Genomic DNA, 16,297 nt, shown 5'->3' on the forward strand with positions numbered 1-16,297 from the left:
AGGCAGCATTATAATCCCTTTTAAGGATTTATTGAAATGTCAAACTCTGGGGGACTGAAGCTGTATGAGGAAAATGAATAAACAGCAGATTAGCATTTAGACAATATTCTTTCATTGTTTGACTATAGAAAATAATGCTGAATAGAATTAATTTGGAATTTGGCAAGGATTTGAATAGTGGAGGCAAAGCTTGCAAATAATTGAGTAAATTTGAATCTTATAGGAACATTTATTGGAATAAGTTAAGGAACAAAGATTCTTTTGGAGGCTCTACATACAAAAAACCAAGAAAGTAAGAATTTTATACTTATTCAATGGTCTGGAATTAAAAAAAGAGAGGTTCCTTTTTCTTTTAAAATCAGGATTTTTTTTTTTTCTTTAACACCAGTGCAGTTGAGAACTAAAATTCATCATTGGTAATGACCATTGAAAAACAATTTGTTGGTGAGTTGTCCAGGCTAAAAGTAAAATTATTTCAAACCCTGTCTGCCTAATTTCAGTCAAGAATAGACAAGAAATGATCCTCTAACTAGTTATTTGGAATCTTTGGATTACTTTAGATAAAGAAAGGGTGCATTATTTTTTAAAGAAAATAGTACTTTATTATTATATTTTTAAATTACAGTTGGCATTTAATATTATATTAGTTTCAGGTATACAGAATAGTGGTTAGACATTTATATAAGTATGAAGTGATTTGTAAAGGGTACATTGTTTTTAATAGAAAGTTTTCTTCTAGATAAGGACCTATTCAGATAATTTAATTACTGTCGTTTATTGCACATAAATTGTGAACATTTCAGCTAGTTTCTCCACTCTCATATCTAGTTAGAACTAGATGGCCTATTTAAATGTATATATGCAAAAATACTTATATTTAATAGAGAAAGTTAAAAATAGCCTAAGTTAGGAAGCCATTTCTTTTACTGATGAGGACTCCAAACTGTGCCATGATGATCAGAGTGTACAGCTGAACAGAGTTAATTTCCTTCATTTTCTTTCCTATGCGGTATGACCTTTCAGGACGTTTTGGGCGAGCTCCTTCGTTTCGTGTCTTGAGATGCCTGAGTCTATATCACTTTCAGAATAGAAAATAGTGGTTCGTTTGTTTTTCTCAGGCACTCTATCTAGTGAAAGAGTCTGAAGACAAGGAAGAGGGGGTCTGCTAAATACTGTCGAGAGTAATTAACTGGCCGAAGCGCATATGTGGGGGCAATGATAGGAAGAAAACCACAGCTGTCTGGAAAGTTGTTTAAACGAAAGGTCATAGTCTTAAGAATATTACTCTATTTTTGTATTCCTTTCTCTCCACTCTCATTAGTTGATTTGAGTGGGCACGTGTGACGGGGATATCCTTGCTCTGCCTATGTCTAGAAAAAAAAGACAGAAAAACAATAGGCGGGGATTACGAGAGGAACCTGGGCTACAACTCTGGGTGTGGTTAACCAAGAGCCACGTTTCACCTGAAGGCATGTGGCTCTCACTGCTTAAGAAAATTGCTCAAGAGGACATGCTTGACCTGCATGCAGGTACTGCACAATCTAACCCCTTTAGATAAGGCATGAGTGACCCACCGAACCACTAAGCATTCTGAGAGCTGTGAGAAGTGGTGGATGGGGCCGCTTCTTTTTCCTCTCTTCCTGCCTCCTTTCTTTCCTAACTGTCTCTCATTCTCTCTCTTTGCTTTTCTAACTTTCCTTTCTGCTCCCTCACTTTTCTTCACTAAGCAAATGGCTGTTTTGTGATATAGATTTGATTTACTATAAACGTTTAATAAAATTCGCCGTTTATTAAACCAGCTCTCTTCAGTGTATTTGTCATTGCGGTAATATCCAGAAGAGAATTAGAGAGGAAAAATATGAGATCCTCCAAGTCCACTCATCTCGTCTCCTAATCTGATACTGCAGTCTGTGTATCTGAGTGCAATTACATTATTTAAGCCTAACAATAGTGATTTGAATTTATAGATCTCCTAAAGCCACAAGTAGAATCGAAGACCTATTATATTAGTGTGGAACTCTCAGGATAAAAAAGCCTTTTGCGTTAAGACATTTTGAGGCCCAATGATTTTTCCTGAGTGTGTTTGAACATGAGGTAACCATATATCTTTTGCATGTATATTAGATTATTTAAATGAGTGTAAAATTCAGAACACAATTTCTTTAAATATATTCAGCAGCCCAAAACAATTAAAAAAATGTTTTGCAATGCTCACATCTCTTTCCTCTATGATCCAAAAGAAATTGTTGGCTGTGTATTGCTAGTAAATGCTGGCTAAACCTCAGATGATTTATAATGAGTGATCTAATGATTCACCATCCTGTTGTTGAGCATGAAGTACCTACCTTTGTAAGGATGTTTTGATATTATATGGAATGTCTTTTATCCAGTCACAGAATCCCAATCATATTCCACTTTAGTGCAGCCTATATCTTTTTCTCTCTGGCATCTAGGTACCCTCATATCTTGGGTGAATCTTTAATTATGAGTAGTCTTGGTGGAGGCAGCGTCCACCTTTCAATATGGAAATGCGAAGGATTAGGTCCTCTCTTCCTTGATCCCGATAATTCTACTTGGGCATGACCTACACTTAGCTGATCAAATGCTTCTGCCAAGGATTTTAAATTTTGAATGAGTGAAGAAAAGACAGCTGGGGTTGCTTCACAGAAGTGGCAGTGGCAGAGTGTCCTGTGGTGGTGGTATCCTGGTGGATTATTACTGCTAAAAATGACTTGTGCTTTCAGCTTCTTGGTTTGAATGCAGTGAAAGTTAGGGTGAAAAGAAGAAAAGAGTTATTCCTCATGAGGCTGTAGGCACCTGGCAGCATGTGTTAAATGGTATGTAAGCTGAGGTCAGATGGAAAGCAGCCCACATTTACCTCCTGTCACAGCTTCATTTGCTCTATCTGGATCACTAGCAAATGATAGGAGGCATACATTCATTGATGACACTTTTTGAAGTGTCGATATCTAGGATATTCTGACCCATAAAACACTTATCCTGCCTTTTACTTTAGAAAAGAAGTGAATGTTTGGCAGCTCAAATTGGCTCCCTACCTCATATGAAATCAATTATCATATTGTTTGAACATAGTAACTTTGACTCAAGCCTGATGTCTAGGCCGTATCCCAGACCAATGAATCAGAATCCCCAGGTTTGGGAACCAAATGTGCATATTTTTAAAACTTCTCAAGTAAAATACATATGCAGCCAATGTTGAGAACTATTGTTTTAACCTCTGTCCTCTCGTGAGTGAAACAAACCCCATATTAAATGTGTAGACACAGGAGTAAAAGGTATAGGAGAGTAAAGACTATGTTGATATTCATTATCTTTTGCCGTGTAACAAATTACCCCACAATTTAGCAGCTTAGAACAAGAATAAACCTTTATTCCTGATTCTGTGGTTCAAGAATCTGGGAACAGCTTAGCTGGGTGGTTATTATGGCTAAGGGTCTTTCATGCAGTTGCAGTGAAGTTGTTGGCCAAGGCTGCAGTCATCTGAGGGCTCTGGAGAATCTGTTTTCAAGATGGCTCACTCACATGGTCATTGGTAGGAGGTCTTACTTCCTTGTGGGCTGTTGGCAGGAAGCATCAGCCCCTTGCCAAGCGGTTTTCTCTCTAGAGCTGTGGTGAGTGTCTTTAAAACATAGTGGCTGGCTTCTCTCAAGTGAGTAATTCGAGAGAGCAAGATGGAAGCTCTCATGTCTTTTCATGACCTAGCCTCTGAAGTTACACACCATAATTTCCTCACTCTCCTATTGGTTATACGGGTCAACTCTATTCACTGTGGGAGGGGACTACAAAGGTTGTCATACCAGGAGTTTGGAATCCTTGGGGCTATCTTGAATTACTACAATAGGATAAAAATGGATAAATTTGTCCTCATTTCAAGAGTAGATACCTGGTAGGCTGATGATGGGAATCCAGACTTGAGGATACTTCATCAGAATAAAATACTCTGTAGAATAGCCCTATCAATTTCTGAAACACAAGATGGCTGGGCAGAGCCCTTTGCTTATCTTAAAGGACATTATTCAAAGGCACAATGCCCTTTAGGTAAGTCCAGCTCTGCCATTGCTTGAAGTAATTGTGTCCTGATTCAGATCAGCCGAGAGTAGCAGCTGATGCTTAGGAAGCAAATAAATAAGATGTTAGCTTCATTAGTACTGATTCTGAAAATGAGAGGACTTATGATAACTGCCAATTATGTATAGCTATAAAAGAGCCCTCTAACATTAAGAAGTATGACTAAATTATTTGAAGTTGACTATTCTCTCTTTTGCCTTTTTTTGGGTGTGGAAAAACAAGGGTCTTCAATGCAGTTTTTAGCTCTGTCTTTTCTATAATTCCTTACATCCAATTCTATCCCAGCCAATTAGCATCTATATGCTGATATTGCCAAATTTCTATTTCTAGTCCAGAGTCTCCTAATGAATGCCAGACTTTGCATAGTCAATTTCCTATTTGACATCTACTTTTGAATGACTGATGGAAATCTCAATTTTATTTGTTTAAACCAAATTCTTTTTTTAAATTAAAACTTTTAAAAGTTAAATATTTCAGCTTTATTGACATAATTGACACATAACATTGTATAACTTTAAGGTGTACAATGTGATGATTTGATACACATATGTTACAAAATTTTTAACACAATAAGGTTAGTTAACATATCTTTCACCTCACATAATTACCATTTGGTTGTGGTGAGAACATTAAAGCTCTACTCTCACAGCAACTTTCAAGTACATAATATAGTATTGTTAATTATAGTCACGATGCTGTATATTATATTCTTGGAACTTATTCATCTTATAATTAATTTGTACCCTTTGACCAACATCTCCCCATTTCCCCACTTCTTAGTCCCTAGCAACTAACATTCTACTCTGTTTCTATGAGAGTTCAATGTTTTTAGATTCCATTTGTAAGTGAGATCTTACAGTATTTGTCATTCTCCGTCTGACTTATTTGACATAGCATAATGCCCTCAAGATCTATGGTGTTGCAAATGGCAGGATTTCCTTCTTTTTATACTTTAATAATATTACTTTGCATATATATACATCATATTTTCTTTTTTCATCTGTTGACAAATACTTAGGTTGCTTCCATGTCTTATCTATTGTAAATAATGCTGCAACGAACATGAAAGTGCAGATAGCTCTTCAAAGAGTGATTTCATCTCCTTCAGATGTATATCAAGAAGTAGGATTGCTGGGTCATATAGTAGCTCTATTTTTAAATTTTAAAGAAAACTCTGTACTATAAAACCAAACTCATAATTTCCTTCCATATAAGTGTCCTCTATTTTCTTTTTCTTAGTATCTGGCAATTCCATTCTTCTAGCCGATCAGCTGCAAATTTGGAGTCATTTTTGAACATCTTTCTCTCGTACTTCACATGCAACAATCCATTCATAACCTCCTTGGTCTTCCAAAGTATCTCTTGAATCAAACTATTTCTTACTATGTCTACCACTCCTATGCTGGTCCAAGGTGTCCTTATCTATTGCCTAGAACTATGATAGCATCTTAACTCCTCTCTCTACTCTAATCATGCCTTTATAACCTATTTTCTGCAGAGCTTTAAAAAATGGAAGTCAGATGTCAACTTTCTTCAAAATATTCAGATGTTTCCACGTGGCTGAAATTCTTACTCTGTCCTACGGTGCCCAACATGATCCATCCATTCCTCTTCCACTCCTGCAACCTCCCTGCCCTCATCTTCTACCATCTCCCCTTACAGTATTCACTCCACTCACCTATACTCCACTCTACTCCACCACACTGGTCTCCTTGCTATTCTGTGCACACCAGGCATACTCGTTCAACCTTCAGGGCCTTTACACTGCCTCTTCCAACATCTGGAATTTTCTCCCCCATATATCTTTAGTTTGCTTCTTTCTACTAGATCTCAGCTTAAGTATCTTTGATTAGGAGGCCTTTCGTTACCTCCATAAAGTATCTTCTTCAACCTCATTTATCCTCTTTATTCTACCCCTTTTATTCGTAAGACACTTATTATGACTTAACATCTATATAGTCATTTTATTATGACAACCTGACTGGAATATAAAACTCCATCAGGACAGGACCATTATCAGTTGTGTTTTCTGCTGTAACTGCAGAGATTGAAACCATTTCTGGCACATAGTAGGTATGTATTAAGTTGAATTAGATTGCATTTATCCATGATGTCTCTTAAGATTTCATGTTAATATTTCAAGACTGTCTTCTGGATAGCAAAAACTAAAGTAAAACCCTACTTGTGCCAAATATTAGAGAAGCAATGTTACAAAAAATGAGATCTTTAATACCCTCATCATTTATTTATTTATTTATTTTTACATCTACAGCACCTGGTTTTCCTAGATTGTCTCCCATCCAAGTACTAACCAGGCCCGACCCTGCTTAGCTTCCGAGATCAGACGAGATTGGGCACGTTCAGGGTGGCATGGCCTTAGACAATACCCTCATCATTTAAAAAATGATCAAATTGAATCCAATATGCCTAGAGTTGATGAACAAAATTATAAATTTAAGTGACCATAAAACATAATGCCATGTTTAATTTAAAGAACATTATAGAAAGAAACTTTTAATAATCTAATGAAAAATAAACTTGTCCTAAGAAACAGACCCAAAAATACAAGCATAGTGTAAGTCAGAAAGGTTTAACAGCAGTTATTGTTTCTAAGGTATATAAGAAAGTCCAATTAATTATTTTCACAATTATACTGGAAACAAATTTGTTTTCATATTCTTGGAAGAAAAACAACTAGTCTAGTCAGTCACCTAACATAGTAAGCCAAGCACCAGACTACTTACATTCATACAAAAGGTGGATGTGTAAAGCCAATTTATTCATGGAAGTGAGGAGTTGGTATAATTACCCTAAAAGTGGTAGTGCTGGAGAACACAGATAACGTCAAAGAATTGGGCAAGAAAAGGAGAGGCTTTGGTTTTATATGAATATGTAAATCTAAGTGTACCTTTTTGAGGACTTCTTGGAGTGTTGCATATCTAATTCCTTGCCAGATTAATGAATTAGTGTTAGCAATTTCCTGTTGTTTTGCCCCTTCTGCCAGTTGTTAGAGCTTTGAGGTTATAATATGTTATCAACTTTTCAGTTACTGGTTTCTAACTCAGTGATGATACAGGTCGTGTCTATATAAAGAGGTGAGGCAATTCCCAAAGCAATTAAGTAAAATAATTTAAAGCTTGAACTAGCCTGGCATTTTTGGTCTGTTGTATACAGCAATCCTATAAAGTTAACTGGCGTGCTTACATGCATATAATCAGAGTTGCAGGCACTACTTTTTCTTCATAATTCTGCTCTAACAGTGATTTTAAGAACCAAGGTAAACGGGGACAAAGAAAAATGAAGAACTGACTTTTTAAAATTTTTTGCTAGACTGTGATATGACTACAAACAACTTTTATTTTATCGTGAGCTATCAGATCTCTTCCTTTCGTTAAGTCACTTTAATAGAGAAGATACACCTACTAGGCAATATGTGGTTTATTCATTTAAAAAGACATTTTTTCTTGGAAAAATATATTAGCTTGAAATATGCACATGAAATTGTTTTATTTTTCTCTATTTCTGTTATTTTCATTGTATAAGTATTGCTAAAAGTATCAACATTTCTTCTCTCTGCTTTAAGGGGTAGTAGTGAATTAACTTAATCATATAAAGGTTAGACATTTAAATGGAAAAATATATAAAAGTTCAACCTCAATTGTATTTTAACCCAATATTGCTAAAATGTACTAATCTATTCTTAAGCCTGAAAGATTACAAACTGACAGAATTTTAATTAATGATTTCAATTTTAGAATTATGATTTTAGCATTAAAAATTTCTGTATCTTTTTTTAAAAAAGATAAAGAGTAAAAGAAAGAAAAATTGTATTACTGGATTCATATCAAATATGCTCATATTCAGACTAAAAATGATATGAATGCAAATTTCATGGCAATTAAGATTAGCATATTCAGAAAATAACATCTTGAGATTATATCCTTCATATTTTAGAACTTAAATAGTACTTAGGACACATAATACATTTTGAGTATGTAGTCATGACATTGTCAAATTTTTTTTATCTATAAAAAGGAAGCCTTCATCTATTATTTAAAACTATAACCACCCAATAGTCATTTCTGTCTTTTCCTAGTAAAAGCAATATCTGTTCCTTTTACCTGGTGACCAGCATTTGATGATTTACCATTTTGTGCTTTTTTGCAAATTGCAAATGCCATACTTTCAGGAGAAGCAGCTGGAATAAATTATGAGGTGCAGGCTGACATGCAAGCAATGAATAAGAAAACTAGATTAAGGTTTTAATAGCCTATCTTCAGTGTAGAAGGGGTTTTCTTTCAGTCTCTATGGGAGCCCCATTCTAATCTTCAAGCTGAAATTGGTCAGCTTTTTTTCTCTTGGTATTTGGATGAGAAAGTAGAATGAGCCAGGCTTTAAATTAAATAGCAGTATACTTGTGAGATGGGGTCTAGTGCTCTGTGTGGGGAGTTGTTTTTATTCTCTGCTTTGACTCTTTTTGGATGAGTTAGGCTGGAGTGTGTACCTTAGTTCTCATTCTATAAACAGAATGCAATCACTCATTTACAGAGCTCTGTTAATGCTGTAAACACTTTCAAGAACTTATTGAAATAATTACATGAAATGTTGAAGTATTATTCTCTACCTTAAGATCTGTGTTGACTCTTGGAAGGTCTGGCTCATTACCAGTACTCATTTTTTGAAGAAGAAAATATTTTATGTAGAAAAAAATTGCCTCCAAAACTCGTTTGTCTTTCTTGCTCCAAAACTTTTGGGAATTCTTGGCAAACTGGGCCCATGAGTGAAAGCTGCCTATAGGAAAGGCAGTTTGAAACTGCCAGGAATGACATTGAAACAGCCCATCCAACAGGTCGAAAATTAATCCTGGATCAGCAAATTAAAAATTAAGTTATTTTTGCCTTTAATTAGGAATAGACTTAAAAGTCACTTATAGCAAATCATATCCACCTCTCCCTCACCCCCAAACTATAGCTCAGGGCTGTAGGCTGAGTTCTTGGATAATAGTGGGTTATGATAACTGAATTAAATTGCTTTTGATACACTTTAAAAATCAGTAATTCTGTTTGGGACCTAGTTCAGTCACTAGCTAGGTTACATCGAGCAAAATGACTTAGTCATTAGGAGACTTATTTCTTCATTTCTGGGATGGGGTATTCTCCCTCATAGAATTGTCGTAAGATTAAGTGAGTTTATAAAGCACCTAGTACTCTGAGTGGTCTCCAGTAAGAACTAAAAACCGATAGGTATTACTATTGTCATAATGATTAATGCATAGATCATCCTAAATATTAACTGAATTAATATTACCTACACATGTAAATTTCAGGACATATTATTTCTAAAATTGTTTCATTACTTTTACTTGCTTTTGTCTCCATTGTTTTCTTTCACTAATTTCCTTAAAAGCTATGCCACTTAGCTTGATATTTTTTCTGATTCTTCTACTAATTGCTTAGTGAATTATGTCAAGTTTTGATAGCTAAGACAAAAGCTTATATAAGTTTATGTATGCTATGCTGTGCTGTGAGTGATTCCTTGTTTTCACAAAATTATGGTAAACAGGGTGATGGTTGAGCTCTTCTTAAGCAGGTGAGGCCATTGATGGTTACAAGAGGAGAGATGTCAGTTGTTCTCAGCCCTGATGCATGTGAAAATTACCTGCTTGGGCTCCACCCCTGAAGGTTTTGATTTAGTGGATCAGATGGGGCCTTGTCTTCAGTGAGTTTCTCTAGGTGCCTTGCAACCAAGATTGAGACTCACTGGGCTGTCAGAAGGGAAGCTTTGGTTTCCGCAGAGAAACTCTTAGCAAGGCATAAATCTTTGTGAATCTTCAAATGATTTCCATAGAGGTTAAAGGACAGTCACTAGCATTTGGGAGTAAGTAGCATTTATTTATTTATTTTGATAATGTTTTAGTTTAATTCAACTCACACACTGGAGATTTCAAATTCAACTGAGACTTTTAAGGAAATTTATTCCCTCTTTTACTGTCAGTGTTATGACTCGTAAGCGAAAGGCTACCACCTCAAAGATGAGAGTTAACTAGACTCATTCACAATTAATTGTTGTGCTGTGGTCCAAATTTAGACAATCAGTATAAATGAACTCTAGATAGTGTGGGCACTAGTTTGCCATCTGTCTTTCTAATGCTACCTAAACAAAATTATTTTAGAAGTGCATGGCATTGCATTTCTTTTCCTCTTTGGTTAGGGAGATTTACCCCAAGCACAAATGATATCACATTTAGCATGGGTAAACGTGATGGATAAATCCACAAATAAAGAGAATATATCAGCTTAAGAGAGGTTCCCTGTTGCAGCCCAGGTCATGCCATATGTGGTTTCATCTCTGTCTCTACATCTTGTTCATGTTGCTCAGTCTCTCTCCTCCATTCTGGCAATGTGAGAGGAGCCCTTCAAAGACAAACTAAAACTCTACCTCCTCCATAAACCCTTCCCATCTCCTTACCCATCCAGCCTCAGTGAGCCCACCTCGTTTGTATTCCTATGTTCACTTACACTATAATCTGCAGTTACTGTGGTCTGTTTATACTTATTTGTGTCTGCATCTTGTCTTCACAACTGACTTTAAACTTTCAGGTTTAGGAATAGCCTATTGACTCCAGTAATAAGGTCCTATACTCTAGTTAAGTATTCAATAAATGTATGATGGCGGTGGCGAAGTAGAAATCACGTTTGAAAAGCGAGGAAGGATATGGAAGATCACAGAGAAGATAGAATTTGTATAGGGATTCGGGACTGGGTAGAATTTGGAATAACCTGTATGTGTATGTGTATAAAAATATATATATGCACACATATATACCTGTGATGCCATCTGAGTTCCTAGACCTTTTTAATACCTTCAGAATTTGTCTTAACATGTAGTATATGTAAAATTGTATGTAATATATAAAAATTACCTCTTATATATGTCAATATTTCAATTTGCAGTCTCTAAGACGAGGACAAACCACTCATCTTTGAACCTTCCTTAAAGCAAAGTAATACATCCCTTTTCCTGATTTGTACACTCTCAGTTGAAGAGAACTATAAAGGATGTTCACTGTCACTTTACAATAACGTGGTTGGAGAACAGGGAATACTAGTGTTCTCTTATAACCTTACATTTGCTGTTTAAAAATTTGTAATTCAGCTCCTTCCTCTGTGTGCCTTTTGAACTAACTGTCAGGAATATTGGAATTGAGAGTGCCAGTGATCTTGTTCACTTAAAAAGTCTGTGTGGTATTGCACGTAAAATTCAAAGCTTTTAAAATCAAGTGCATATCAGAGATGGTGACCTTTGTCAGCACTCCTCAGCTCTGACAGTTACTTTGGCTGAGTGGGAAATGGTTCTACAAGAGGAGGGATAATAAAATCAGCCAGTAACCAGGTTATGGTTGTTATGACATTGATATCAGACATTGTCAAGTTTACAAAACCATTTTCTTGTGCTCATTGGCTTTGGGGCACTAGATTTTTCTGTCCAGCAAGACATACACTTATTTAAATTTTAAGGCTAAAATTTTTAAGTAGACCCAAGTTTTTTTTTTCTCTTCCCTTCTGAGGACCACTCAGCTTTTATTATAACATGTATGACCTTGCATCAGGCCTTTCTCCTAGATCTCCCTGTGCTTTTCTATTTAGTATTAGCTGACTCCCATAGTAAATCCTGTGTGGCCAATTACTTTTCATAAGAAGTTAGCGTAAATTGGAGTACAGTAGAGGTTTATATTAATGAGATTGCTTTTGTCATCCTTTCTGAATAGTGACATAACAGTCAGAAATAATATAATGTCTCTTGTCAACAGCCTTGATGAGGAAAATGAATGTTGGAAAACTTGTACATCTCAATTTTGGGGAGAAGGCAAGGCAGAGTATAATTTATTTCAAGTTCTATTCCAGTTTTTTATAACTTTTGCTAGAAAAATCAGAATCTTTTTTAGGGTATATCGGTCATACATAATGAAACTTATTCATGTGTAATATAGAGCTGAAAGGTAGTGTATGTATAGTGGATTTTCTAGGATACTTATATTTTCATATTTTCTGTTTTTAACATGGATATACTCATGATGACATGCCAAGTATCTGATGTTTTTAATGTTCAAAACATGGTCAATATGTTTACTAACCAGCTCACTTTCCTATTTTTAATTTAAATAGTAGCATTATTAATGGTTTCATAGGAAGTAGGATAGGCAATGAGGGGGTATAGTTTGGGGGTGAGGTGGGGCCCTTCTAAATGGTTCTTAACCTGTGTTAACTGCTTACTCTGCCTATTTTTAGAAATTTTCAACATGTATCTCAAAGCTCTCATCGGTGACCTTATTTTATGTTTGTTGCAAATTATTTCTATGTTTTATTATTTCTATGTTTTATTGTATTTCTGACTAAAATGATTTAAAAATGTAAAGCATATTTTGGGAAATATGAAATAAGCAGAGGGAATTGAAACACATTCACAGATAGATCAGTAAACCAGCATTTAAAAAATGATGTTGCACAGTGTACTGTTATGTAGAGAGAAGTAGAGGATAATTAGAATAAAGCCCAAAGGGGTTTCTTGAGTTTGTGGATGAAGATTATATATTGGGTCACAGAAAGAGACATGATTATGGTGGCTGTATATGGGCAGGAGGCCATGATAACACTGGTCTTTGGTCATTGAAGAATGCAGTTGAAGGGTGTGTGGTACTCCATGACATACCAGATATGAATCTTTCCATTTGCAAGTGACAGAAAATCAATTCAACTTGATTTAATTAAAAAAAAATAAGAATTAGAAACCGGCTTAATTTAAAAAAAAATATTGGCTTAAGTAATTAAAAATTCAGAAAAGGCATTTCTGAGTCCACTTGTAAAAATAATTGTGTCAGAAATCTTTTTCAACCTCTTGGTTCCACTTTCCAGTCCTGATTTCCTCCTCAGGTGGGCTCTCCCTAGAAGATTCTGAGCTATGTTAATCATGTTTAGCAACCTTAATGGGAAGACAGCACCTTTTCTAAGAGTTCCCATCAGTATATAGGCTACTTCTTGTGAGTTCAACTTGATTCCGTTATTCCTTTGTGAACTACACACTACTCAGGGAATACAATGATCTGAATTCACAAGCTGGAGTTGTGTGCTGGTTTTTAGAGCTTAGGATGGAGTCGGCCCCACCAAACCAGACCACAAGGACTGAGAGTGTTGGGGAAGAAGGTTCCCCAAAGTAAAATTGGGAGCCCATAACAGAAGAATGGGTTATGAATAGGACAAGCAAACAAAACAAAACTAAAATGCAAACAAACAATTAAGAGGTCCACTGCATATGGTTGCAAATAATATTGGGATGCAGAATGGCCCTTAAAGGAGTGAGGGCTTCAGGAAAAGTATAAAACAGGCATTGATGTCATTATAGGAGAATCTAATGAATGTTATGCAGGAAATTATAATGCTAATACCCAGTTATGGTTATTAAGAGAATTAATAGCTAAATCAAAGAATATGTTTTCATGCAGATGTCTCAAATAATTAGAAAAATATGTAGGAAGATTGATCAAACTAAAGGATTTTCAAAGTTTTCTATGAGAAAGTTTTAGGTCCAGATTTTTCATTTTTAGAAAGAGAGGGTGTTTTTATGAAAACGGAAAATATCCTGCAGAACATTTGTTTTTCAATCTCCACTTCATCTATGTGCCAATCAGTAATATTGCAACTCAGGCACAAGTGGTTTCATTTGGTTAACAAACTACTGCATGCTTGTCCAGAATGACTTAATTTGTCTAGGAGAGAAAAATGTATTACTACCAAATCCTTTTAAGTTGGACTGTAGACACAAACTTACCACTTTTAGAGGATTGGCTTGGTTAACATTTAAAAGTTAAATATTGTTTGCAAATTTAGTCTAGTTTTATTTTTAAATGGTAAAAAATGAAAATTTGTGCCAAGATACAGAAAGATAGATAATGCACAGATTTTGGATTTTTGATAGTCTTTGCTTAATTTTACAAATAATATTGACTGAAAATTTGATATGCCAGTCAGATAATTCAGGGTAACTGAATACAATTAAGAAATTATTTATTAAAGATAGGTGCTGCAGAGAATAAACAAATAGGGCCTTTTCTGCTTTCAAACAACTTGAAATTTAGCATAGGAAAAATTTCTCTATTTTATAATCATGATTATAATACATAATAGTGTTGTAAATAATATGTATAGTAGTACATGATTATAATATATAATATGTAATAGTAGTACATGATTATAATATATAATACATGATTATAGTGCATAATAAAATACAAATCTATAAGAGTGGTATAAATCAAATATTCAGAAGAAGAGGAGGACATTTGTTTTGGGGAAAGGAAAGAGGAAATACTTTGTAAAGGAAATGATACTTGAAATGTATATTCTAAAAATTGAGACTTTTCATTTAAAAAGTGGAATTGTTTGTCAAATATTTATCTTTTTCTTTTTTTTTAAAAAAAAAAATGCCTACAGCACCTGGTATTCCTAGGTGGTCTCCCATCCAAGTACTAACCAGACCTGACCCTGCTTAGCTTTTGAGATCAGACGAGATTGGGCATGTTCAGGATGGCATGGCCATAGACAGCCAAGGTTTTTCTATTAGAGTAAGACAAGACATGCATTATATTCCAAAAATAGGATGAAGACAAGACAATGAAGAACAGAGGTAAGAGATGAGGCTGGAATGGAAGACTGAAGCCCACAGGAGAAGATATACATATAGATGATCTAGGTTCTCTGTTGTGCAATGGTTTAGATATGGGAGTTGTGGGAGAAGGTAGTGAAAAATGCCTGACATGTTGAGAGTGCTCCAATGGGAGGCAGCTGATCCATAAATAGAAATAGGTCAAGTGGATTTGCCAGTTACTGTGAGAGGATGAAGATATGATAAATTTGAGATGAAATAATTTTGAGGGGCCAGGGAATATCCAAGCAGTTGGGTCTGTAGCTGAAGAGTAATATTTAGGTTAGAGAAAGACTTCTTCTGCATTATTCTGCTTGGAGGTGAGAGTTGAAGGCTTGAGGAGAGTGGATGAAATTATACAATGGGGAAGGTTTGAGGATAGAGACTTGGAGATTTGGAAGAAAGCAAGTGATGGTCTGTAGATCAGTGGAGTTCTATTTTCCTTTAATTTGTCTCTGATCTTGTTACCAATCCCTCCCACATGTGTTTTCTGTCAGAATTTACTACCTTTCTTCCTATCCCTTTGTTGCCTTCAGTTTGTCTCAAGTAGAGAAGAGGTTCCTTGTTTAATCAGATCTTGTTTCAGAATCAGGTTCTTATGTTGGTACTCAGATTTCTGGTAACTTGATTTATTTTTTGCTTTGTATTTCAGAATTCTTACTTGCCCTGAGTTGGATACATACTTCTTCTTAACTTGTAAGTTGAGGTATCAGTTAGATGCCAAATTTAAAGGGATAAGTGAAAAAAAAAAAGGTTTAATAAAGGGACAATTTGCAATGGTGTCAGTAGGCTTGAGGGAACCCACAAAGAATGGGGAAACATTCTTTGGTGAAACATGCTAATCCTGGATCTGAAGGGACAAAGGGAGATGGTAGTTATGAGAAGATAGGGAGAACTGCAGCCACGGAAGAAGGTTCACGTGATAGGAGTTGTCACCTTGGGGAGAAGAACATAGCCACTGCCAAGCTTCTGCTCACGAGGGAAGGATGCGGGGGGATAAATTCCCTGACTTCTCCCTCTCCACCTCCTCCATCTCCTGCCAGTGCCAAACATTGACAAACCAATGTAGAAGCCAGAGGTCAAGGGAGCCCAGGTGCTTTCAGCAATAGAAGTCAGCTTGCTGGGGTAAAAAGCAGTCTGGAGGGGCAGAAGGGAAGACCTACCATGCTTGACTTACTCGCTTCCCGTTCTCTTTTTTACTCCTGACTCCTGATAAGAATGTGTTACTTTACTCTTGTTTGTGCTAATTAGACACTGGCTTTGTCTTGCTTTTTATGATCTCTAATAGTCAAAAATGGGTATTTCAGAGGCACTAAAGACTTGTCAAAATTTTCTCCCTTTTCATTTTCCTTTTCCTTTTCCTCCTCTGTCTTAAGCTGTGGAATGTTAAAAGAATTTGAAGGGAAAAAATGCAGAAGGAAGCAAAAAGACGTGAAGAGTTGCAGAAAATAGGAGGCTTCTTTTTATGTCTGTGGACAGAAAGCTCAGACTACATATGACTAAAAATTTG

General features: G+C 35.7%; 2 pseudogenes; both read right to left on the reverse strand.

The window, feature by feature from the left end:
* Positions 1 to 6,352: 6,352 nt before the first annotated feature.
* LOC111738533 lies at positions 6,353 to 6,471 on the reverse strand (annotated as a pseudogene).
* An 8,096-nt stretch (positions 6,472 to 14,567) lies between these two features.
* On the reverse strand, positions 14,568 to 14,686 carry LOC111738545 (annotated as a pseudogene).
* Between the last annotated feature and the right edge of the window lie 1,611 nt (positions 14,687 to 16,297).

Source organism: Pteropus vampyrus, unplaced genomic scaffold (genome assembly GCF_000151845.1).
Source record: "Pteropus vampyrus isolate Shadow unplaced genomic scaffold, Pvam_2.0 Scaffold39, whole genome shotgun sequence".
Classification (NCBI taxonomy): Eukaryota; Metazoa; Chordata; class Mammalia; order Chiroptera; family Pteropodidae; genus Pteropus; species Pteropus vampyrus.